The sequence below is a fragment of the Cryptomeria japonica genome, chromosome 8 (genome assembly GCF_030272615.1).
Source record: "Cryptomeria japonica chromosome 8, Sugi_1.0, whole genome shotgun sequence".
Classification (NCBI taxonomy): domain Eukaryota; kingdom Viridiplantae; phylum Streptophyta; class Pinopsida; order Cupressales; family Cupressaceae; genus Cryptomeria; species Cryptomeria japonica.
In genome coordinates this window covers 148,040,112-148,066,525 of record NC_081412.1, presented here as the reverse complement: position 1 = coordinate 148,066,525, position 26,414 = coordinate 148,040,112, and positions in this window count along the sequence as shown.

Genomic DNA, 26,414 nt, shown 5'->3' with positions numbered 1-26,414 from the left:
TAGTGTCATAGATAGATGCAGCCACATACCAAGGGATCATGATGGAGAGGGATCGTAGGAGCTCCTCGTGGAGTCACTCATAGTCTTTGTCATGATACACCCCTATTGGGCCACTCCCATGGCCAGATCAGGAGAGGGCATCTAGCCACCATCCTCCAGCTACTAGTCCTAGGAGATGATTTTGATGTATTGATGTATATATGATGACACTCATGATTATGTTACTTTTAATGCTTGACTAATGTACACATTGCTTATATTAGAAGTAACATATTGAGTAATGAGCATATATGTCTAGTTTAATTTCCATGTGATTGATTTATCAATACTTCATGATTAAATTGATACATGTGTAATTTAATTAAATAGCCTAAGTATTTAATCAAATGCTACTTTGATGATGTAAAATAAGAATGTATTAAGCCTAAGAACTATAGGACTAATGTGATTTAATTAACTCTAATTAAACATAACATGATATAAGTCTACTTAACACATAAGAAATTGTATAACATGCTAGCACATATGAAATGTAAATCCATTACAATTTACATAGAAGGAATCCAAGACAAACAATATAGTAATGAAACATGCTTGTCAAGAATGAAGTAATGTAGACCAAACAATATAACATCATTTAATCTTACATACTTTACTGAAGACATGCTAACATATTATCCAATTTTGAAGCAAAAAACATAGAGAGAGAATAAAAAGAGGATTAAAGAGAGAGAGAGAGAAATTAAAAACTAGGTATGGTATCTACGAAAGTGCATAGCACTTATGGGTTCCTTCAGAGGCGTACCTTCCACATCTGCTATCCTGTAAGCACCTAATCCATAGACCTCCACAATGATGTATGGTCCCAACCAATTAGGACTGAACTTTCCTTTCTCCTCAGGTAAGGCATTCACGTTGCGTTGATTCTCATAAAGGACTAAATCCCCTACCGAGAAGGAACGTTGAATAACCTTATCATTTTAGCTTTGTTGCAAAGTTTTATGATACACTTGAATATGGTTGAGGGAATTTATACGATGTTCATCGAGCATCTCAATTTGTTGAAGTCTTTTCTCTCTATAGGAATCTTCATCCACTATGCCTCTAAGAGAAACTCTCAAAGAAGGAATTTCTAACTCCAAAGGCATAATAGCATCAACCCCATAAACAAGATTATAAGGGGTACAAACCATAGCAACACATACACTCATGCGATAGGCCCAAAAATCATAGGTTAATTGAGTGTGCCAATCCTTACCATGCTTGTTTACAGTCTTTCAAATAATTTGTTTAATTATCCTATTAGAAGACTCAACTTGACCATTTGATTGAGGATAATAAGGTGTAGAAAATTTATGTTTAATATGATATTTATAGAGAAAATTCTTCACATCCTTATTTTTGAATGATGTTCCATTATATGAAACTAAGGTGGAAGGTATCCCAAATTGAGAAATGATGTTTTCCAAAATGAATTGACAAATTACTTCATCTGTAGTGGATCGAAGAGGAACGACTTCCACCCACTTCATAAAGTAATCAGTGGTGATTATCATGAAAGTATGTCCTTGAGATGAAGGAGGAGATATTTTACCAACAAGATCCAAACCCCATGTAGAAAAGGGCCAAGATGCTACCTGTGATCGAAGCTCTTGGGCAGGGGCATGGATCAAATTGCTATGTTGCTGACACTAATGACATCTTTTAACAAACGCAAATGAATCCTTCTCCATGGTTTGCCAATAATATCCCATTAAGAGAAATCTTTGAACTAAAGACCTGCCCCCTAAATGCGCTTCTTCAAGAGCAATAAGGACTTCAGCCTTGTTTAAGAATCGAAGGAGAAGACCATTATAACCCCTCCTATAAAGAACATTAGAAAGGATAATGTATCTAGCAGCCAATTTGTGAACCCTAGCTCTAGTATTCTTCTTCGCAGAGTCAGGAAAGGTACCATCACTCAAATATCTCATGATATGCGAGTACTATTCATCAAAATCTATAATGTAAAAATATGCCAAATCACTAGGATTACCAGCAATAGCTGGGGAAGTGAGGCTGTGAATAGTGAATTGAAGATCTAACAAGGGGTCCTCTAGAGACACAAGAGAGGAAACATATGCCATCACATCAGCATGTCGATTATCTTTTCAAGGAACCGACTCCATGGTATAGGCATCAATTTTTTGTAAAAAAGATAAAGCTAGATCTTTATATTATGATAGTTTGTCTTGCTTAGCTTGATAAACTCATGTCACTTGTCTTATGATTAATTGAGAATCTCCATAAATATGCAGATGTTTCACATTCAGCGCCAAGGCTGCTTTAATCCCAGCTATAAGAGCTTCATATTCAACAATGTTGTTGGTACATAATAAATTGAGATGATATAATAAAGGAATAAGCTTCGTTTTAGGATAGATTAAGACCACCCCTGCCCCCGATCCTGTATGACACTTAGAGCCATCAAAGTACAGTTCCCAAGTCTCATCAACCTCAATGGAAACAATGTATTCATTAGGAAAAGACTCTATATTAGGTAGGGAGAAGGGTGAAGGCACATCAACTAAATGTTCAGTCAACGCTTGACCCTTTATTGCCTTTTGTGAGACAAACTTAAGGTCAAACTTAGTCAACATCATATTCCACTTAGCTATGCATCCAGAAAGATTAGTTTTGGAGAGAAGATGTTTAATAAGATGAAATTTAATGGTAACATGGATCTCAACATTCAAGAGATAATGCCTCAACTTTTGGGTCACAAAGACTAAAGCAAGGGACTGTCATTCTATTACAGAATATCAGACTTTGTAATCGAGTAGAGTGCAGCTTATGTAATAAACCATGCATTCTCTACCATCCTTATCACATTGTGCCAATAAGGCCACAAGAGCTTGAGGGGAAGCAACAGTGTATAGAAGAAAAGGCTCAGTAGGATCAGCAAGTTGAAGAGTGGGAGGATTGGCCAAATAGGTTTTTAGGTCTTCAAATGCTTGACGATAATCCTCATTCCATTGGAAAGTGATATTATTTCTAAGCAATTGTGTGAAGGGAAAGGTACGATTCGCAAGTTGAGAGATGAACCTACGAATAGCTTGGATATTTCCTTGCAAACTTTGGAGTTGGGAAACATTATTAGGAGGTGGCATGTTAACAATAGCATCTATCTTCTTGGTATCCACCTCAACACCATGATGCGAAACTATGAATCCTAATAGTTTTCCACTAACCATACCAAATACACATTTTTGGGGATTCAAACGCATGTTATACTTACGAATTCTCTCAAAGATTTGACGAAGGATCTTAACATGATCTGTAAGGACGGATTTGACTAAGATATCATCAACATAATCTTCTAAGGTCTTATGAATATAATCATGGAAAATGAGAGTCATACCACATTGATAGGTTGCACCCGCATTTTTTAATCCAAAAAGCATCACAATCCAAAAAAACGTACCCCAAGGAGTGGTGAAAGAAATTTTATATTGATCTTGGAGATTGATGAAAATTTGATTATATCCCAAGAAACTATCCATAAAGGATAGTAAAGCATGCCCTCCTACTGAATCTACTATCATATAAATATTTGGGAGGGGAAAATCATCCTTTAAAGAGGGCTTGTGCAAATTAAAAAAAATAGTACACATCCTAATCTTGTTTTCATCTTTAGCCACAACCACAATGCTCGAAATCCATGGGGAATAATCAATAGGATAGATGATCCAGCATCCAATAATTTTTCAATCTCATCTTTTACAAGTAAAGCTGCTTTAGGGTGAATCTTCTAAATCTTCTTCTTCAAAAGTTTAGCATTATGATTTAGGACAATGTTATGAGTGACAATCTTAGGATCTATGCCAAGCATGTCAGAATATATCCAAAAAAAGATCTCAGGGAATTCATGTAACAACTCAGCATATTGTTTTTTCTCTTCTTCGTCAATACATTTCCTTATCTTGATGATTTTATCTTTAACACAAGGATCCATATTGATATCAATGGTGTCATTATTATGAGATTGCTTTGTTGAGGATCATCTTTCAATTGAGGAAATTCTTTAACTATCTCATTGTTATTTCTTTCTTTCCCAAAGTAAGCTTCCGCATTTAGACAATATGGAAAACTATGATTATGGTGATAACGAGGAAGGTTGTCATAAGCTCCCAAGAATTCAGCTAAGGAATCATCGGTAGAAAAAAAATCCAAAGCAAAGACACAAGAAGGGTCATAGTCAATATATTATGGATATTTTAGTGAGAGAGAATCAAAAATGACATTAACACTAATAGATGGTCTCTTAGAGGCTTTAGTATGCTTGAAAGGATCATAACCAAGCCCAAATGTCATATCACAAAAGTTGTTTTCCAAGGGATTCCCTTGTTCTTGAGCACCACATCAATTTCTATTATATCCACACCTACCAAGGATGTGAAAACCAGGACCATAAAGGTTAGTCATTTTTGAAGGAGGATTTTCAAACAGTGAAGTATCAAATTCCTCTAGACCAGAAACTAAGGGAGATGAAATCTGAGAGGCCACCACAAAGTTATTACTCAATGACCCAAACAAAGTAGATTTATTTTTAGGTTCTTCTTCTTCTTTCTTCTATTTGACCTTAGGTTCTCTAGGGGGGATTTTGTATTCCCCTACAAAAGTAGGATTAAAATCAAGGGATCCCCAATCATCTTTTGCAAGAATCTATTTAGGAGAGAAAGTATTCTCAATTGTATAGTCAGGTTGAGAAGATTATTCCTCAAGAACCTTAGGTCCACTTGAGGAAGTATCGGGGATCGATCCAGATATAGGAGACATGTTTGATGAACTAGTCACACTAATTGGAGTAGAAGCTTTAGAGGAATTATCTGAGATAGTTGGGGAAGAATTGATTGAAGAATATTTAGAACTTGATGTTCGTAAACAAGCCTGAAATCTTGTGTCACCTAACAAGGTGTATGTTATATTGTTGTGAATTAACTTGATTTTCCTATGAAATGTAGAGGGAACGACTTGCATGCTATGAATCCAAGGTCTCCCTAGAAGAAAATTGTATATCAACTCTCCAGACATGACATTGATAGGAGTGGGTAAAGTAACAGAGCCTACCTTAACAGGCAAGGTGATGATGCCTAGTGAAGATTTAGCAACATTATCAAAGCCATGGATGGTGAGAGAATCAGGCTTAATAAGAGATTTATCAACATTGATCTTATGCAACAAGTTAATGCTACAAACATTAAGGCCACAAACATTGTCCACTAATGTTCATCTTATCACACTATCATTTATGATAACCATAATCATTAAGGGATCATATTGTTGTTGAATTTCACTAGAGGGCAGCTCATCATGTGTAAACACAATCTGAGCCTTAGATGATGTAATAGATTGAATCAAGGAAGCCATATTATTGGATGTCACTCCAGGTGGGACATTCAATGTTTTCAAGGAATCTTGTAGCATTTCATGATGAGTTGAGGAAGTTTGAAGCAAATACCAAAGGAATATTTTGGTAGGAGTATCTTTAAGTTGTTCGACAAGATCATATTCCTTACCAAGGGTTTGTGAAATGCGAGGTTCTTGAGGAAGAATGAGTTGAGAATTAGGTAGAGGAGTCATAACAACTAGAGGAGGGTTAGGTTGCCTATTGTTTCTCATGTTATAGGTATGGGAAACTGTATTATAACTCTCCTTAGTAAGTTGTCTAGCATAGCTATAAGGACTCTTAGTGGGATTCCTTCCTTGAACTGTAATGATAGGCTTGTTTGGAGTGCTAAAGGAATGACTATATCCACCTTGAACCATGAATAGAGTTTGATTAGGAAGAGGTGAAGTTGGAGAAGGACAATCACCTTGGACAACAAAAAGAGCTTTTCTATGTTCATTCACATTGATCATATTGATTAACCTTTTAGATGCATTATTCTTGTTTGAAAGTTTAGGCAAAGACATAAAGTCATCAAGAGCATCATCCAATAAAGCATGGTCATAGTGATTGAAAGGCTTATCTTTGGACTCAAAAGGAGACATAACATCATAGAGGGAATCATGGGAATCAACTATGTTGCTATATCTAGTGGAGGAGTTGATAGGAATGTAACCATGAGAGGGATCATTCAACTTATCTTTCTCATCACCACAAAATGACATAGTAACAAGGTTGATTAAATTTTGGCAAAATGAGGGTTCAGAAGGCTTAGGGTTCAAAAAATCATCTCGAGCTTCATCTAATTTATCCCTACTAAACTCATAATCAACAAAATTTCATACATTATCAAAAGCATGAACTTCTTGCAAATAGAAATCTGATATTTTAAAATGAAAATTGCATGAAACTTAAACACACAATGCAAGGAAAATGAAAGAAACCTATCTCTCTTTATTTATATTTTGAAAGTAAATGAAATAAAATAGATCTAGATCTAAAAATGCAATGCAATGCAAATGAAATTGGATTCATGTTAGGTTCACCAAAGATGGGTAGGGGAAAAAGTGAGACTAAGTATAGAAACCCTAATCCTACTCTCATAGACACACATGGAATATGAAAGAGCCTAGGGAGGTAACACACGTCAACTAATTCTTATGATAAAGAGAGAGTCATGGATTAACTCTTAGGTTTTCTATTCCTTTTTTGTAAATGAAAGAAAGGAATGATGCAAAATGCAATCTAACCTAGAGAGAAAGTAAGCAAACAAACCCTAATTTGAGAATGCATATCAAAGAACAACTGATGCTTTGCTGAAAAGTATAGGCCAGAAGGAAAAATAAGAGGTGCACCTATGTTTCAAATCTAAGAAGAAATGTCTAGGACTAGGGTGGCATGCTACTATCCCGATTCTGCAATTTTGGAACTGCAACTAACAAGAGGGATTCTAGAGCCTACAAAGTGTTGTCCTGCCAAGTCCTACTGATAGAGGGAAGGACCATGTGTCATGCCCAAAATTTAGGGCAAAAACAGAATGATTTTTTTTTATAAAATACTAATTAATTAATAAGTTCGCTCACACGACAAGCGTTAATGAAATTCCCATAATTATATTCGAGCTAATTCTGAAATGAACCAAGCATCAATAATTTGTTTAATTCTAATTGCGGAAAACTAACTGGTTTAAATTTATCTCCATGAGATACCTAGTCATTAAGTTTATTAAAACACTCATGCTAAAGAAATAGGAGAGGAAAATTAATTCAATCTCCAATATGACCATATAGTCTAAACAACCATTTTAAAATTTTAATGCTCTAATTGAATTAACTAGGGCAATATTAAGCATTTAACTCGCTAAATACATTTGAATTTTATAAGACCAGGCTTTATTCATAAATTTGTATATTCTTTTTTTTTCTTTTCTTTTACTACCTATTAGAAACCAATTCAGAGGTATTTAAATATTTAAATCTCTATTAATTACTTACTCCAAATATAACCAGAATTATATATATATATATATATATATTCATATATATATATATATAGATAGATATATTTACATATATTTATATATCTTAATTCTTCTAAAATAACTTTCCAAAATAATAAACAATATTTTCCCAACCCTAATTAGGGTTCTATTTTTTTTATAATATATTATCAACTCTAAACTATCATGTAAAATTTAATTCATTTACCCTAGCCCTACCCGGGCTAGGGCTTAATCCATTTTTTTTTTGCTTACCACTGAGTGTTTTTGACAGGGCCGAAACCCCAAGGCGGCGGCCATTTTCATTGTAGGTTTGAAGAAGGCGACAGGGAGGGCCGAGGCGCCACTGTGTGGGCGCACAGTGGGCGCCGTGGCACCACTGTGTGTCCACATAGTGGGCGCCGCTAGTGGCTCACACCACTGTGTGGCCACACAGTGGCGGCCGCGGCCGTCCACTGTGTGTCCACACAGTGGGAGCCGAGTGGCCCGCACTGTGTGTTCACACAGTGGGCGCCGCGCGGCCCTCACTGTGCGTACACACAGTGCGGCCCGCGTGGAACCCAAATCTCCTTTTTTTTTTAATTTATATATTTTTTTTAAAATATATTATATATAAATATATATATATATATGTATATATATATTTATATATATATATATATTTATATATATATATATATATATATATAAATTTATATATATTAAAGTTTTAAGGGTGAATATATATAAAAATATATATATTTTTTTAATAAGATTTACATACAAAATTTTAAACAGAATAACAATGGGAAACACATTATGTAAATCCAAAATTACATGTGCACAAATAAACACTTATATATATATATATATATATATATATATATATATATATATATATATATATATATATATATATATATATATATATATATATATATATATATATATATATATATATATATAATTGATATATAACTTAGGCTCTTTTATTTATTTATTCTAATTGCTGATAAAAGAAATAGAAGTAGATCTTTTGCTAAACTTTTATTCTAACACTTTTTTTTTTTTTAAATACATCATACTATTCTGAATAAAACACATTCATTGATTTTTCCACTAATAAAACAAATACTTAAAACACTCTTATTTTTTTTTAATACTTAGAATTCTTCAGCAAAATAACTCATACTTTTCAACAAGTAGAATATAGATAAAATTTATTTGAAACTAATTTTTCCATAATACAAAAGAAGCTTTTACATGCAACTCAAAGAGGCTTTTCTTTTTCTGAAACCCAAACAGAAGTAGAAATAAAACAAGCTTTTACAACTCTAAGATATTCTGCATATTTACAGGATGTTTCCTTGCTTAGCTACAACAATAAAACTCAAGTCTATTTTCAAGAATTACAACTTGCCTCTCATTTCTATGAATGAGGGCATGCTTCTGAATCAAATTAAAACAAATATTTGCAACTGGATTTAAGTATCTTCAACAATAATCTTCTGTGTCTTTTCATGGTTCCTATTCTCTTTCTCCTGACTTTCCTGCATAATAGAAAACACAAATATGACCACGGAGTGCTCACCTACCAGCCTAGGCTAACTGGTAGCCACCCCCGAGCTCGAAGAACCAATTCCTAGATGGGTAACATACAGGCAAACACATAGAAGGCAATGCATATAGATAATCAGACACACTCCCAACTTGGCTTCACAGCACCACACTTTGGTGATGATCTTTTCAAAGGGTGGTAGTGGACCAATACCCTGAGGAGAACTGCAAGTATGAAATAAACAAGAAGCCACCTCATGGCACAATAAATATATCAAGAATCTCAACCCCTTATTCCTTATGCCCCCCAAAGGCATTCTAGCCTTATATCCCTCCTTATGACCCCCATTGCACAAACAGGCCATGCAGCAAGGGTCACACAAAGATCCCTTGTGATCGCTCTCAAAGAGAGTCTCTCACTCGAGGGTTGTCATTGCTACCACCCACAAGATCCTCTTCTCTCCCAAGAGAAAGAGGTTTTGAGGAAACTCCCAAAACACAACACAAATCATAATGCAAAAATACCAAAAGATTTTTCAACAAATACATTCAAGAAACACAGATTTCTTACACCAACAAACTTCCAGACATAAGCAAGAAGAAGACATTATAATGAATAACTGAAACCAACCTTAATCTTCCCAAAGGTATTATGATATTTGATGAAGAGCTGCCCAATCCACGAATCTTTTTCCTTCTACCCTTAATCAATTTTTCTATTCCATAACATTATTTTCTTTTCAAAATTTCTCTTGTCTCCAAAAATGGAGAGTGGGTGATTACCCTTCAATTCCCAAAAATCTTGCTTAAGAAGCTCACTCTCTGAGTTCTCACAAGTTTCTACAAACCAAAAGGGAAAGAAAGCAAAAATGCAAAAAGACTCCCATTCGAATAAGAAAAATCTAAATTAGATTTAAACTTCTAATTTTTAATTTTCGCACAACTCAAAAAAGCCAATTTTTAAAGCGTTAAAAAGATCATTATAAAGTAGAAACTTGCCTAAAATTACCCCTAACCCCTAAGTATACCTTATGGGCTTTAGGAAACCCTATTAAACTACCACTAGGTGTTCATTTAACCCATTTTAAACCCCTCTGAAGTTTATTTTCGGGTCAAACATAAGTTGACCACCCCAAATATTATATTCCCAAAGTATTTATGACAACACATTATTTTATTTAAGAAGAACTATAATTTAAACACTTTCCCACCAAGAGACAAAATAAAACATTTAAATTTAAATCCACACGTGTCAAGTGACACAAATAAAACACTTTTACAAAAATAAAACATGAAATTGTCTCTTGTGGTTTTTACACAATAAATTTAAATAACACTTAACACTCGTGCAGCATATACTGTTACGAATAAAATACAACACAAACGGGGTGTTGTCTCTCCAAATAGACAAACCCTGGCTTACAAACATACATAAGTCTAGGTTTGGTTCTTCGTAATTTCCATGGTCACATGGTAAATTTCCTGCGCATCTCAATTTACACATTAGTACTTCCAAATATCCATATATAATATAATTCAATAATATAACAATACAAATCATTACTTGCATACAATTTTCATCTGCACAGATTGAATACATCTTTTATCAAGCAAATTCACATAAGCAATTTCATCCCAATTCACATAAACTAAACATACATCATAGTTCTATATTCAGAGTAAAGTCTTGCAAATTCAATAACAACATCTATCATTGCAATATCATCCTATCTAACAATCATGTAGTGTTCTACCTCATAAAGCATATAAGTAAAATCATCAAATCATAGCAATGTTATCCAAATCCTGAAATCATGTAAGTTCTAAGTCTCAAAAAGCATCAAAATAAAGTATTCATCATAGTCTAAATATAAAATCCACTGAATGTCAGACTGAGTCGAGGTGAGGCCTCACACCATGGTGCCATTCCACTATCCTAGGTAGGACCAGAGTGCCACGCCCTTGTCCTTGGGGTTTTTTCTAAGATCTGCAACCCACAATTTTCCTTGTGTGATCTTCTAGTCCTGAAACTTCCAGCGATGCTCGGATCCAAACCTATACCTATAGATGAAAAAGAGGGTTTGGGGTGGCTATATAGGGTTTTGCCTTAGTCAAACCCCCATGATTTACACCTCTAGGAATAGATGATAATCAACTGAAAATGTGTGTGCAAGAACCTTGTGTATGTGCAAGAACCTTGTGTATGTGCAAGATCCTAAGAATGAAAGTAAACAACCTAGAGCAACCCTAAAGAGTAAACCCTAATTGCTTATAATTGACAAAGTAAATTCTCTAAATCCACAATTAAAAGTGATCTAAAGCATGAATATAAATCAAAATGAAGCATATGAAAAGACATGAAAACAACATGAAACCATACCCAACCCCAAGGTAGAGGTACAAGCCAATTGTCAGTCGGTGATCTCCTATTGTTCTTCTACATCTTCAAAAGCCCCCAATTGATAAAAATGATGCTTGATGAATGTTTGATGGATGAATGTTAAATATTGTTGAAGACTTCAAAGATCTACTCTTTCGCTGCAAAGAAGGCTCTAATACTCCAAAAACGTGTTCTTAGATTCTTAGAAGAAGACCCTTTCAAATGAAGAAAGAGTGCTCTTAAGTATGAAATCCTAGATCTTAATTTCATGTTTAGGCTGACCTAGGATTTGAATTTCCCTCTGATATTTTGGGGTTAAGCATTATTATATCATAGGATTGTGCTCCCAAAATTTCAGGGAAAAAGTCACGAACCATGTGCATTCCCACCACGGTCTGCCCAATTTTTTACCAAATTTTGAGGGATGTTAGATATGATGATATTAGAGCACATCCCAAAGTTACAACTGATTTTGAGATGTTTTGATATGCGAAATTGGGCCTAAACAGTCAAAATAAGACATAATTAGGGTTTATGATTAAAAGATTCATTGGAGGAATAAAATGAAAAGGGGCATGCTTAGGGTAAATGGCCCAAATTTACAATGTGTAAAGTGGTGAGATGTGACCTTGGATTTAATTAAATTAATTAATTAAATACTTAACGCGAAATGAGAAATACAAGATGCAAGACACACTAAGGCAGGTGCTAACTAAGTGTGAAATTGTCCCACCCTAGCAAGGGTGTACAATTTATGACACTACAGTTTCACTTTTGATCTGCATATTTATACTTGGCTTTTCTACCAAGACCAGAGTTCAAATGGTGGTACGCTAGGGATTTTTTCCACCAACTCAATTTCTATCAAATCTGATTGGATCTCCCCGCCTTGATTGATGATTTGCAATAGATCAAATATCACCGCCATTTCTTATGATATCTGTACACACTTTTTATATTTTGTTAGGGGTCCCATAGATACTGAGAAGGGGGGGTGAATCAGTATCTAACCGGTAATTAGAATTTCTTAACTTAAAACATACAAAACATAATATACCAGTGTACCGGTATGCAAGAAATAATGCAATAAATAGAATCAAGAACATCCACATGAAAAGTACACCATAACACAAGATTTTAACGAGGAAACCTGGTGTGGGAAAAACCTTGGTGGGATTTGTGACCCACAATATTCACTCACTGGCCAATAAGAGAATATTACTTACAATAGGGGCCTGCAAATGCAGGAAGGCCAACTGCCTAGAGCTCACTGCTCAATGGGAAGTCACACTGACTTACAAATAAGGATTATACTAATCCAATAACTTGTACTGCTTTACAATAGCATCTTCAATGCCAAATTCAGTACCGGTTCCTGCTCTGTTCTTTACATATACCCTTTGACCTATATTTCACACATTAGGTCTACCTAATATTTTCCTTCTTACTTCTACATCACTCCTACAAATGTCTACAATGATCTCCTTTATATTTAATAGTCATTTTACAATTTTCCAAGTCGGCTTACAATAGTAAACAAAATATTATATAACAAAAATCCTGTTGGCCTTTGTGCTGGTATACTTCTTTTCTTTTGTGCCAGTGCCGGTGTCGGTGTCCTAAGTGCTGGTGTTGAGTACGATCTACTGATGCCAGTATAATGTCTTTCCTAGTGCCATGGGATTGCAAGGTTTCCATCAATGACAAAACCTTCAATCACATACAATGTCTCATTAGAGTGTGCATATGCCAACAATCTCCCCCTTTGGCATTGATGGCAACACTCATGAGAAATTTCAAAAAGTATCCAAAAATGTTACCAAAAATGTGTGTGCTCCCCCTGAGCATATGATTCCTGTGTTTTGAATTTTCTCATCCCACTACTCCCCCTTTGGCATCGTTGACAAAGGTTGTCAAGATGTCAGTAGAGTTTGTAGTTTCAACTATCCATAACCTCCTGGGTAGTTATAATCTGAAAAAGATCTCCCAAAATCAAGTTTATACTATCCATAAACTTCTTACTATCCTTTATTGTTGTCTCAGTTCTCTTCATTGTACTGGTGAGATGCTGCAAATGCTCTGCCGATGTTTTGCTTCCCTATGTTAATGCCTCAGAAATTTCCTTCTGCAGAGATGCTAGATAGTCCAATCTTGGACTTAGTTTAGATCTCAAATGTTTTTCCTTATTTATTATTCTTTCTTTCTCTTTTTCAAATTTGAGTAGTTCTTCCTCAAAATTTTCTATTTTCTCTTCAAAAACTTATAGTTTATCAGGTGAGTTGACAAAACTATCTGCAAGTTTATTGATCTCATCCTGTACCTTGCTTATTTTCTTGTCAATATCTATAGTCAAAAATTTTGTTTTACAGGTATCTTTGTACAAATTTTTGTACTCTTTCAATAAATTACATAGTTCCGGTAGAAGTGTGTCAAAATCTCTATTACACTTCTTTATTTCCTCATCAAAGAATTTCTGTTTTTCAATTTCTACCTTATCCTTCACTGACTCTTCCTTTATTTTCTCAATGTTTTCTAAGATATATTTACACAATGTATCCAATTGTCCTAAAGAATCTTTGTTATCTATATTACAGTTGGCAGCTATTACCTTCAAAATTGGTATGGAATCATCAATTGCTTTGTAAGCTTGTGAGTTGCAGTCTGTTATTTTCTTGATAGAATCTAGTAGCACCTCAGTCACATTTGTTAATTTGTATGCTGATGATGATCCAACAATCTGAGTACTGGGGGAAGTAACCAAGCTTCTATTAACCTCTGGTAGGTTAGTTTGTGTCTGCATTTCTTTAAGCACTGGTTTTCCTACTTCACTAGTTACCGGTGGCACTGTTTCCTTATGTACCTGTTCCAGTTGATGTTGCTCCAGAGCCTTTAGCTCTGTTTGTTTCTCTGTATATTGTATTGCCTCAGTCTGTGACTCAGTCTCTACCTTTTTCTCTTTATCTTCTGCCGGTTTCTCTATTTCCCCTGCTACCGGAGGCTCATTAGTCATATCTGACTTATCAGTTGTATCTTTGTCTCCTACTATGTTGATCTTTTGAGTATCAACATCCACAGTGTATAGGACTTCAGAATTAGGATTATTATCCTCTACATCCATACTCTCAGTTGCTGGTTGATCTTCAGTAGTTGTTGTTTTCACCAGTGGAGTATTTAAAGAAGGTGGGGGTAAGTTGTCTTTAACTTTGATGGTTGGTGGTCCACCAACTTTTCCTTTCCCTTTGTCTCTATCTTTCTGATAAACCTTTATAGGTTTGGGATTCCTGTACTCTTCTTGTTTTTCTTTCTCAACCAGGAATATATCCCATCCATCTTTTGTTTCCTCTGTCACCTCATTAACTCTTCCCGCCATTAGTGAAATATGTTGGTGTGCATTAGAGAATACTGACCGGTTTGCTTGAGCAATTAAATCATCAATTTCTTGTGGAGAGTTTACCAGATATACAGCAAGTCACTTCTCAATTTTTATTTTCTTATCCAATTCTATCACTGCTTGTCTTCTTGCATCAAGTCTTTTGAATAATTCATCATGAATTTCATTGACTACTTCCATAAAAAATTTCTTGTACATATCCATGTGCAATATAACACTATTTTCAACTTGTTCTTTTTCATCAGCTGTTAGAGTGTCATATATTTTCTCTATGTTCTTCAGTTTACCTTCCTCTGTGATTTCATTCAATAATATATCAAGAGGGGCCAAGTCACTATTTGTCCTCCTCTTCTTCTTCTTGGGTGTCAGTTTCTTCTTTGGTGTGGCCTTTCTTACCGGAGATCTCATAGCTTGTTGCTTTTGCCTTGTCCTCCTAGGTGAAGGTGTGGTTGCCGATGAGGGATCTCTTTCTCTTACAACTCTTTTAAAAGTTGTAGGCATGTCACTTCCTAAAGAAGTACCTACCAGTGATAGGTGAGTTTCAGGCTATGGAGCTGCTAACACATCCTCTATTATGCCGGTTTTCTTCAATACATCTTCTTTAATGGCTTTTGCTTGTCTAGACCCTTTCCTTACAACTACCTCAATCTTTTTCACCCTTTTTTTTGATTGAATTTGTCTTTCAATATTCTCAACACTACCAAATATTTCTTCCTTTGGCTGTCTGGGGGCTTCCAGAAGTGCTTTGGCATATGTTTCAACTATGTGATCATCTGTTTCATATCCCATCTCGGTTACCCAAACTCTCCTTGGGATGATTGCTTCCATCCATATTTCATCTTTCTTGATGATAAAGCATATATCATTTTTGTATTTGTCCACAATTTTTTTAGATAACCTTACTCTTTCCTTTATTTTGGTCTTTAATGCTTGGAAAAAGTCATGAATATTGTTTTCCTTGTTCTCACCCATGTTATTGAATAGTTCAGTCAATTTTTTTCCTACTAGTATGTCATATCCAAGTTATTTGTAACCTATACCAAGAACCTATTTTGTTATGTGTAGCATTAGGCATACTAACAGATTTCCAAATCTAAAAGTTCCTTTCTTGTCCTTCTTGATCTTTCCAAGGTTGTCAATTAGTTCATCCTTTAACCATTCACATATGTCAATTTTTGCATTATCTGTGACCATATCATAAACACTCTTAATGCATAAACTTGAAACTGAATTAAGTCTATTAGCATGAGTAGCTTTATAAACTAATATCATACTGATGAATCTCACATTGATATCTATTACATCATTAACCCTTAAAGACCTTTTGTCAAATGTTGCACCAGTTAGGTTTATAACTAGGTCATCGGAAACCTTCTTAGTTTTATCTGGTCTCTTACCGGTGGTCAATAACCCTGTGACAACTTTCACAACTTCCTTGGTGATCTTATGGATTGTATCTAACCAAAAAAAATCTCCATGTACCCTGCTTAAAACTATCCCAATCACATCCTTTGGAAATTCAGGAATGCTAAGGATCTCTGTAAATCCTAGGGTCTCAATGATTTTGTGTTCATCCTTTACATTGTCAGTATTATTGCATATCACGGTTTTATACATGGTTTTAATTTCCTCATCTCCTAATTCTTCAATGTTGCAGTGGATGTACATTCTGGGGTCTTCAACATATACAACTCCCTTAGGAATTTGAGAAAAAGCACCTAAGGTATCATCCTTCTTTGCTATCTCAGGAACTAACTGAAATATGGGCCTAGGTCTTTTTATTACTTCAACAATAGTAGGGTTTGCTATGTATTCAATTGTAGAGGTGGATGCCATGATTAAATACCTTTTACTGCCTTGGATGGATGATTGCTTGGAGTGTGCTTGCTTCTTGCTTGAAATGCCTTAGCTCGGAGTCTTTGCACTCTCTAAAAATTTGAAATCTCAATGAAATGAAATGGAGCCAAAACCTTAACTTTATAGTGTCTTTTCACCATCTACCACATTAATTGCATGCCGGTTAAGTATTCACTTAACATTGTTTGCCAGTAGTATGTAATTTTCAACTTCTTATTTCGAACCGAGGGAATAATTAGCACATGTATCAATAGATTGTCAAACTCTAAAGGAAATTTTCTTCAATTTGATGAAGAACTTCCTGCCGGTGGAGCACTTCTCTGTCCTTCTGGTGAAGCATCACTCTGTCCTGTCAGTGAAGCATTGATTGGTTCTACTAATGGAGGAGTATTCCCAATATTTAGATCAGATTTTCTAATCCATTGTTTTGAGAATTCTTGCTTAACCTCTTCAACTTTTTCTTTACCTTTCAAGCTAGCACTTTTGTTGTCTACCGGTGTTCCTTTAATTATACAGAATTTAGCAATATGCCCAATCTTGTTACATGCATAACAAGTTACATTATTCTTCTGAATAGCTTTCCCATAACCTATGTCGGTTTGTGTTCTACATTGATTTGATAAATATCTAAATCTTCCACAAACATAGCATCTCACATTCATTCTGTAGTTTTCCGAGTTGTGACCAACTTTGTTGCATTTAGAACATTGACCGGTGGGTGTGTTGATATTCTGATAATTTCTAGATCTACATTCATTTGCTCTATGACCATACTTATTACTGTTAAAGCATTTACCATTGAAATTATAAGCATTGGGTTGTCTTACCGGTTTGCTGTGATCCTAAGTATTTGTAGTACAGAAGCTTTCACCAACTTCAAAGCCAATTCCAGAAGTGTCACCTTTAGGTTTTTTATTCTTCAGCAAGGTGCCCAGTTCCTTTGAGCTTTTCTTGAATTTTTCTTTGTGTTAATTTGTAGTTTCTAGTTCTCTTTCTAAGATTTCTTTTGTCTCATCAGTTCATTTGAGTCATTCTGAGTATGCATCAGATCTATCTTCAACATGTCATTTTCATAGCTAAGTCTTGTGTTCTCATTTGCTACATCACTTAGTCTTCTGGTCAATTCTTCTTCATTCTTCTTCCTATCCTCAATCTCTTTGCAAAATCTCATAGTCATATCCTGCATTTCATTTTTTGTTGTCATGATCTCTTGTTTCAACTTCCTTATCATATCATTAAGTGATTCCGTTTCATCATTCTCATTTTGCAATTTTTCACAAAGTCCTCTTCTCTTATTTCTTGCAACAGTGAAATTTTATTGAAGTGCCTGAATGATATCCTGAGCTGCCCTTAAATCATCTTCTAATTCAATATTTTTCAATTTTTCTACATCATAGTCTGTAAGAGCTCCTTCAAGTTGCTTCATCAGATTTTCCATCTTTACCGGTGTCAAGATCTTCCTCAAGCTGTTAGGCTTCTAAAAATAGAGGACCAGGCTCTGATACCAATTGTTAGGGGTCCCACAGATACTAAGAGGGGGGGGGGTGAATCAGTATCTAACTGGTAATTAGAATTTCTTAACTTAAAACATACAGAACATAATATAACAGTGTACCGATATGCAAGAAATAATGCAATAAATAGAATCAAGAACATCCACATGAAAAGTACACCATAACATAGGATTTTAACGAGGAAACCCAGTGTGGGAAAAACCTCAATGGGATTTGTGACCCACAATATTCACTCACTAGCCAATAAGAGAATATTACTGTAGACGTCTAAAAATGGTCAACGCTTGCGGAGTCATACTTTAACATTCACACATTGCCTTATTTTAGGGTTCTTGCATCGCATTAACATTTCTTCTATGTTGCACACTTGGTCTTTATCATTTGCAAGCATCGAGTCCTCCTTTTGCATTCCTCATGTTTATCACTTTCACATTTGGTCTTATTGATAACAATCTTCAGTCATGATTTTGGTCGATCTTATCCTGTCGTATCAATGTGTGTGCTCATTTATCATCATTTTGGACATCATCAATCCTAATCGATGATGGAATTAGGGTTTTGTCCTCTTGTAAATCTTGTCATCTTGTGATCGATTCATCATCTATCCTCATTCTTGTCAATCTTGTCATTTTGCTATTGATTTGTCATCGATCCTTGTCCTCTTGTCAATCTTGTCATCTTGCAATCGATTCGTCATCGATCCTTGTCCTGATCAATCTTGTCATTTTGCGATCGATTTGTCATTGATCGTTTTCCTTTTCAATCATGTCAATTTCGATCAATTAGTCATTGTTCCTCATCAATTGGTGCCTATCAATTTAATCTCTTTATCAATCTTGGTCAATTTGTCAACCAATCTCAATCGTTTATCAACATTGGTCCTTTGTCAGTCAGAATCATGATCAAATCAACCCTGCATCAATTATCTTTTGTCAAGACCTAATTGTCGTCCTTGCATTTCTAATTCATCTTCTAGGGTTTTATGATTTATTCATTTAATCTTGTTTGTCATTTTCCCTCTAGGTTAAATAATTTATTTATTTATCCTAAGTCTTCTTGTCACAATTAAATTTCTATTTAATTGGCTAATTAATTCCCCCTCTTTTTGTGAATTAATTAATGAATGAAAAATTATCAATTAATTTACCTAATTTTCATCAATTTCTAATTTCCTAATTTCCAATTCATCTAATTTTCTATTTTCTTCAATTTTTCTAATATTTCCCCTAATTTCATGGGAATGGCATTTCAATCTTGTCATAATTTGTCATAATTTGTCAATCAATCAATTTTTGCATAGCAATCTTGTCAATTTTGTCATAATTTGTCAATCAATCAATTTTGCATGTCAATCTTGTCATAGTTTGTCATATTTGTCATTCTTGATTTGAAATTTCATTTCAAATCTCTTCATGCTAATCTTGTCATCTCTCCAATTTGTCTATAAATTGGATGAATTTCTTCAATCAAGGATCCTAATTAATTACATTTTCGAATCGATCTAATCACATTTTTAGAGAATCAATCACACTTCTAGTATCCTTACGCTACCATTTCATCTTGCTTTCATACTATGCCTTTGCATTTGTAGGTGAGATCCACAAACAAAGCAATTTGAAGGAGAAAGAAGGACAATAGAGAATCATGAAGGAGATATTCACGTTTGTTATGGTTTGCATTTGATTTGAATGTCTTGTTTTCATATCTCTGTTGAATGTTTTTAGGATTGTTATCATTGCAATCTAGTTTTTTGTGATTGAGCTAGTCTAATTTCTATTGCTTTGATGAATTTCAAATTCCTATCTACATTTTTTGGTGAACCTGACATGAACTAACCCCTTAACTATGTTTTTGACTGCTTTTCAGCTGATTTGCAGGTGAAAAACCCAATAAACAGAGCATTTCAAGGCTTTCTGGGCACTTATGTGCCTGTGTAGGAGGGATTTGTGCCTATGTTAAGGAGACCTGCGCATGTGTCAAAGGGATCTGCGCTTGTGTCAAGGCATTCTGCGCCTATGTCAAGGCATTATGCGCCTGTGTTGAGACATTCTACGCCTGTGTAAGGCCAGAAACAGAGGTGAAACCAGTGTTTTTACTTGCAAATTACTTTGTTTTCATATTCTAGTTTTCTTTGGTACTGATTCTCTATGCAGCACCTTGGCATTACGTGTGACGAAGACTAAGAATGAAACTACTAACAAATCTTATGCAGGATGCGGTCAAAGACTTCAATTAAAACATCTTGCATGTGATTTTTAGAGTAGTTGCACATTTAGTTTCTTAAAGGTTAATGGACACCATGCATGCTTTGTTTGCTTTTAGTTTGATTGCATGTTTTAACCATTAGAATTGGGCCTACCTCCTGATTTGCCTGGCACTTCACACAGGCATTGGTGAGAGGGAACGACCCTAAGTGGTGATGGGCTGAAGCCAAGCTCTTCCGAACCACTCTAAATAACTGTGGATGCAACGAAAGTTGTAGACAACGGGTGCTGGAATGGTATTGCAATGATTTATTTGCTGGATCAATACCCACCTGAACGAATGCCCTTACTAGAACCTTTTGTTTGTAGAGGCCAAAATCCTTCTATCTATTGGTTCAGGCATTGTGATACGCACATGCCGAAGACACCTCTCGTGTACTCCTTAGTTAGAGATAGCAAGTTCTTGGGAAGTGATGCCCCTTGAACTTGAAGCTTGGTAGGCCTAAGAAGTGAGTGCACTGTAAGGGGGAGCCAATGCTACCAAGCGTCTAGCTATCCAGCTAAGTGTTGTATTTTATGTTTAGAGGATTCAACAGATATTGCCCTTGCCATCCGTAGGATTTGTTGTAAATATGCTTGATTGTCTTGAGTCAAAGTCAAACAAACATTCTATTTTCCGTGATTGTCAAAGGTTAAATTAAAAATAAGCTTTTAAAAAAGTGCTCATAATCAACTTGGATTCTCAAAATCAACAACATTCAACTCAAAACACAATCTGAACAAAGGTCCAAATTTGTCCAAGTATTCATCCAACATTTGAACATGGTCGTCAACACATTAAATGTCTTTGTTTCAAAATTCATGTCACTTTAGGCTAGGTTTTGCATAGTCCCACTTAGGTCCTAAGGCATATTGTCATCTCCTTTCATTTTAGTCCTTTTCATTGCAAGCGTCCTCATTTTGCACTTAGGTCCAAGATCATTTTCCCTAAGTTTGCATTTCATTGTCATATCCAAGACAGGTTTCCATTTAGGTTGCATAAGTTGCATTTCGCATATTCCAAGTCATTGGTCTTCGCATTTCCTTGTCATTGCATTGTCATATCATATCCTTAGATCATTTCCATATCATATCCTAAGTCATTGTCATAATCATTGCTTTTTTGCGTGTAGTCTCAAAAACTAGGTTTTGTCATACTTGAGTAATCCAAATCTTTGAATAAACCCTAAGTCATTGTTAGGAAGTCTAGACCTTATCAAACTTTTGCCTTTTTGTCATCAATGTCATTTTTGTCAAACCTAGCTTAGTATCCAAGCATATAGGGGAGACATTGTCATTTTGTCCTTTTTTCACTTGGTCCTTTTGTCCTTTGAGGTCTAGACATCATTTCAATTTCCTGAGGGTCTCATTTTTAGAATTGCATTCATAAGTTTGTCAAAATCTTGAAAAACAACCAAAAACATAGGTTGCATTCTTGCCATAGATTGCATTTTCATCTATTTAGTTTGCATTTAGTTGCATATCATACATCATCCTTTAAAAATTCCATTTGCATAGTGACATGCCTGTTGAAACAAGGTCAAAATCTAAGAAGATGGGCGAACCAACATATCAACCCATTGATGACATATCAAACTCACAGTTGCAACCTAGTCAATCATTACAAATTCAAGGTTCATCGAGCACATCATTACCACCATATGGAATGGTTCAACTTGGACCACCTCAATTATATGAGCCAGTGTTTGTACCCATGAAACCGGGATATGGGAGTGTTCCACCAACACCAAGAGGAAATGCACCTTTTGATTGGAATCAACCGAACCTGCAACATGAAATTCAAACATTACATGAGGAACAAACTCTTTCACAAGGATTTGGTTCAGATCAAGGAATTCAACAAGAAATAGATCCAAATATTTTGCTAGATTCTTCATCTGATTCCGATGCTTCCGATGATGTTGATATGTTCCTTAAAGATCCAAAGTTGACAAAAAAGATGGATAAATTCTTGAACAAGATCTTTAAGATGTTCCCACAAAAATATCTTGACATGATGAGTAATGTGACCTCCTCAAGTGAGCAAATCAATGTGCAAAAACAACAAGGCGGTGAGCTGTTAAGTTTCTCTCCACATCCAAACGAAGAAAATGTGCAACAAGAAACTCAACACACCTTGATGAGTAAATGTTCTTCAAAAACGTTGACAGTGACTATTCCACAAAATTCACCATTTGAAACAATAAATAATCCGTTATTTATTACAACACCTCTTACACAAGATCAAATGAAGGCCACATAAATATTGACAATTGTCCCTCAACAGGAAATGATTCCTCGAATAATTACAAGTGGATCAAAATCTAAGATGCAAGAAAGGTTTACGATTGGAATGCCTGATCTTACCAATGTCCAAAACAATTCCACAATGCAACAAAGTTCCTATGTCCCATTAAGTTCAATATATTTTCCAAATACTCAAGTACCTATTATGCAAAATATTGTGACAGATCCTTCGATAATGGCAACACAAAGAGCTACAAATAGTGGTTTGCACCAACAACAAATGTTATAACAATTGAGTAATACACAAAAGGCACAATCGAATGCGCAAACAAGCAATGCACAACAACAACAATATCGCATTCAACAACATGTTGTGGTGTCTTTTGCACCATTACAAGTTAATTCAAACTTGCAACCACCATAGTCTATTGGACAAACAACACAGCAAACAAATGTGAGTGCCATACCCCATCTCAAGGAGAAACAACAAAAACCTCCCAAACAAAGTTTTTTGCAAATGATGGGATTTACATCAAGACAACAACAATTGGCACAAAGTCAGCAAATTCTGATTCGTCAACAACAACAACAATATGTGCCTCCATATGTGCCAAGACAAACAAGCTATCATACTTCACAACCACAAATGATGTCTGTGCAATATCAACAACATCCTCAATTGCAATATCAACCTAGGCTACAAACAATGATTCCACCACAAGAAGCACAACAACAAGGTCAATATAAAGGCATGGCACAACCACCGCAACAAGAACTATACCAAGAACATTATAGGTCAGAGACACCAAAGATAGCAATATCCAAGCATCAATAGCCGAAGGGAAACACGATGTATCGACAAAGAGTACCCACTAGGATCAATGATGAACCTCCAAATTTTGACACAATTGCGCAACAGCTTGAGAAGTTGCAACGACAAGTCGACGCATTGGAAACCAAAGGAACAAAGAAATTGTACACAGATCAAGATTTATGTCCTAATCCATTTGACAAGAGCTTGTACATGCCTCCCTTCCCTAAGCATTTTGAGGCACCTAATTTTGAGAAATATAAAGGGAATGGCAATCCAAAAGACCACATTCGAGCATTTTTCGCAGCATGTACTGAAGTGAGCTATGAGGAAACATATTTAATGTGCTTGTTTGCATGAAGTCTCACAGGACAAGCCATGGATTGGTATTCGCATTTGCCAGGGAATATAAAGACTTGGTCGGAATTAGCTCAAAAGTTTATATCTCACTTCGCATTCAACATTGATAGTGAAGTGACTATGTCAGATTTATGCAACACCAAGCAAAAGCAAGGTGAACCATTAGTGACTTTCTTGCAACAATGCCGAAGCTTGTATAGTCGTTCTTCCCTAGATATACCTGAAGAACAACAAGTGAACTTATTTATTCAAAATTTGGTCCCAGAAATGATGTATGAACTCAAATTGAAAAGTCCCAGTACCATTGAGAAACTCATTAAGAAAGGGATGAACATTGAAACTACTCTTGTAGCTAAGGGAATCATTAAGCTCAACAAAGACAGTGACAACACAAACAATTCAGGGGACAGAAATAGATTTTGGTACAAAAACAAGAATGTCACTAATGATGGAGTTGTCGACACAAGAGCAGTGAATGCAAATCAACCCACATTCACAATAAAGAAATTGAGTGCTCCTAATATGTCGGCTATGGAACAAAATCAAACACCAGCAAGCAATGTTACTCAACAGCCGCAATACCAACAATACACTCAACAATATAATCAACAATAAGGTCAGCAATAAAACTAGCAACGAAAACCTTTTCGATCAAGGGATGGGCCTCCTCGATAGTTTACGCCATTGGGAGAGCCTATTGAGTCAGTAATGAAATCATTAATACAAGCAAAGTTTATCAAGTTACCAGATATCAAGGAAGAACCATTGGTAAAGCCGCATTGGTGGAATGATAATGCATATTGTGAATACCATCGATCAAAAGGACATAAAACTGCATCGTGTTTCAATTGAAACATATGATTCAAGACTTGTTAGATCAAGGAGTAATTGAGGTAGACCTGCCCAACGCGACCTCTAACACTGATCATACAATTTTCAAAACTCCTTTGCTTGATCATGACAAGGGTAAAGCATCTTCTTCAAACTCTAACCAAACAGCGAATCTTAATTATGCAAATAATGGTTATAACAATGTCATCAATTGTTTTTGAGCATCAAATGAGTATGTTTCCACCATAAGAATAAAGGGACAAGATCCTTAGTGCACAATCACCACTCGTCAATCCAAAATAGTTCTGAAAGGAGCTCCTGCAGTTCCTCCCAAATCAACTCCTACGAGTCAGTATAATCTCCTAGATCATCTGGGGAAGACACCTGCACAAATATCAATTCTTGAGTTGTTGAAAATGTCCCCTATGCATCGCGTAGTCCTAGATAAAGCTTTAATTGAGTCCACTATCCCGACAGACATTGATGTTGACCAGTTTCAAGCTTGAATTGGACATCTAGCTATTTCCCAACATGTTGCCTTTTCTGATAATGATATTTCTCCTGATAAGCTCCCTCATAATGATCCTTTACATCTTGAAGTCTTTGTTCATAATTGCAAGATCAGACGAGTGTTGATAGATGGTGGAGCAAGTCTTAACATCTGTACCTTGAGAGTGGTCATTGGTCTTGGTTATACAAAAAATGACATTGATTCTTCCAAAAGAATAACAATCAAAGCATATGATGATGCTGAGCGTCCATCTAAAGGGGTAATTTCCTTACCTATCAGAGTTGGTCCAGTGACAGAAAACACTTTCCTGCAAGTCCTAGACCTTGATCTCCCTTACAATATGATTCTTGGTCGTCCATGGATTCACGCAATGAAAGTAGTTCCATCTACTTATCATCAGTGTTTAAAATATCCTTACAATGGGACTGAGATAACAATTCCAGGAGATCGTAATCCATTTCAATTTTGTGCTAATCTAAAGGATTCCCCAAAGCAACAAGTCCTAGTCAATAGGGAGGCCCACTCACATAATTATGTGGATCCTAATGAATTGTTAGATGTTGTCAAAGGAAAATTGAAGATACAGGACCAAGGATGCGGAGAGTATTGAATGGCTCAAACATTCCTCATTGGGAATTTACTAATATCTCCAAAATCACATGGCAAACCACATTTGTTGCAAAAGGAACCCAAGATAGTCATTCAATATCAGCCCCCCACTACATTCACAAGATAGGGTGAACTTGACAAGGAAACTTTGGATGATGATGTCATAGACTGGCTTTATAAGGATCCCACTGAGACACCACCTGTCAGGTTGCTAGTGGAGCGCTATGGAAAAGGGTTTACTATGCTGCAGAAAAAGGGATATGATGGCTGCAATGGCTTGGGCCCTGACAAGAAAGGAAGACTAGAACCTATTATACCCAAGATGCAACCTCCAACTTTAGGGTTAGGTTTTGTACCATTGCGAATTGGACCCTCATCTACCAAACTGACCACATGTAGAAAGGGGCATGACTCTGATGATGAAATGACACCTGAGGATACCCGACCTAAAACTAATTCCAATGAATGGGAGTGGAGTTCCTTTTCTTCTAGCTCCTATGCCCTTGATAATGTTTTCCTTGACCCTAATGATTTGCCCATGGAAGACAAACATGAAATAACTCCCCCTCCTAAAACATGTCCTAATGCTTGGATAGAATCATTCTGGGACCCAAGCTCCGAATCAGATACTAGTAGTTTAGACAGTGATACCACAAACATTTACATTTTTACCATCTCAGCCCTCTCTCTCCTTACA